This window comes from Elephantulus edwardii, unplaced genomic scaffold (assembly GCF_000299155.1).
Source record: "Elephantulus edwardii isolate Elephantulus edwardi_28Jun2011 unplaced genomic scaffold, EleEdw1.0 scaffold00104, whole genome shotgun sequence".
NCBI classification, from domain to species: domain Eukaryota; kingdom Metazoa; phylum Chordata; class Mammalia; order Macroscelidea; family Macroscelididae; genus Elephantulus; species Elephantulus edwardii.
This window is the reverse complement of record NW_006399854.1, coordinates 6,132,879-6,134,289: the sequence shown is the minus strand read 5'-3', so window position 1 is coordinate 6,134,289 and position 1,411 is coordinate 6,132,879. Positions and strand designations below refer to the sequence as shown.

The window sequence follows — 1,411 nt, the reverse complement described above, 5'->3', positions numbered from 1 at the left end:
CATCACACCGTCATCTGCTGCTACCACCAGTATGACAATGTCAGTGACCTGGGCGCCTCGGGCCCTCATCGCAGAAAAGGCCGCGTGTCCTGGGGTATCAAGAAAGGTGATCTTTTCCCCGGAAGGCAGAGAGACAAGAAAGACGCCAATGTGCTGAGTGATGCCTCCAGCTTCCATTGCGGCTACTTGAGTTTTTCGAAGTTGGTCAAGTAACGTCGTTTTTCCATCAACATGGCCCATTATAGTAACAACTGGGGACCTTGAGGTTAACAAAGCCGGATCTGCCGGGGGCCTTTGTACAACATCTTTATTTTCTCTGACTTTGTCTTGTTTTAACTTGTTCCATTTAAATTTCATCCCTGTCTTCTTTATTACTTCTTTGATGCAGACTTCATCTAAACGTGAGTTGGCTTCTAGAGAATCCAGGTCAATAGTGGTGTTCAGTAAAGCTTCATATACACAATCCAAGTCTCTGTCCATCGCTCAGGCCAGCTCCTCCACAGTCATCCCCAGCCACACCTCCACCTCCTTCTTAAAGTTCGTCAAAGATAACGGAGATCTCCTTGGGTTTCCTTCCTTCTTTGTCACTAGAAACCTATACTGAGATAAAGCAGCCCCATTAAGTGTGTCTGCCTGCCAGGGCTGGCCAGGCGGTGGAGCTGTCCATACTGGGTGGCCAGGTCTCCAATGCACCAACGTTCTCCTTTGACGCAGGCTGTGCAGTCGCCTACAAACACCGTGAAATCGCAGCAGATTCTCCAACTTCATCATCTTCTGGTTCATGATTTGCTGTTATTATTCTCTGCATTGAGCAAGTCACTGGTTTCCTATTAACCTCATTTTTTTGATCTTTCACTCTCACACGCCCCGGACGTCTCAATTCCGAGAGCTCTCTGTATCTTTATTGAAAATTATCTGGAAGTAAATCACAATGAGAATTCAATGCAAATGAAGCCAAGCTCTTTCTACTGAAAACCTTCTGCTTGACTCAGGAAGGAGGGGTTCAGAAATGCCAGAATCTGGTAAACCCTTAAGGATTGCCTGATGCCTCAGGGTGAACTCTAGCTCAGGAAGTAATACTCCCTCCGTAGGGGGCCCCTAGCTGTCTCCTGTCTGCAGGGAACAAACAGCTCATTTTCTGTGATCTGCCACAAGAGAAATCCTAACTTATAAATCTGTAATTCCTTCAATTCCTGAACAAGGGTTTTCACATTTGGCATAAAGTTTAGCTTCCCATAGAATTGCATTGGGAAAGACTGCTGTCAGACACGTCTCCAGAGTACTGAAGAGCAACAACATCAGTTTGGCGACCAAGGTGCATCTGATCTGGGCCATAGTCTTCACAATTGTGTGCTACACATCCGAGAGCTGGACAGTGACTAGGGATGATAGAGAATTGATGCCTTTGAGC

At 46.4% G+C, this 1,411-nt stretch overlaps 1 pseudogene; it reads right to left on the bottom strand.

Annotated features, from left to right (window-relative positions):
• LOC102871238 overlaps positions 1-783 on the bottom strand; it is an 11,590-nt pseudogene extending 10,807 nt beyond the window's left edge.
• Between the last annotated feature and the right edge of the window lie 628 nt (positions 784-1,411).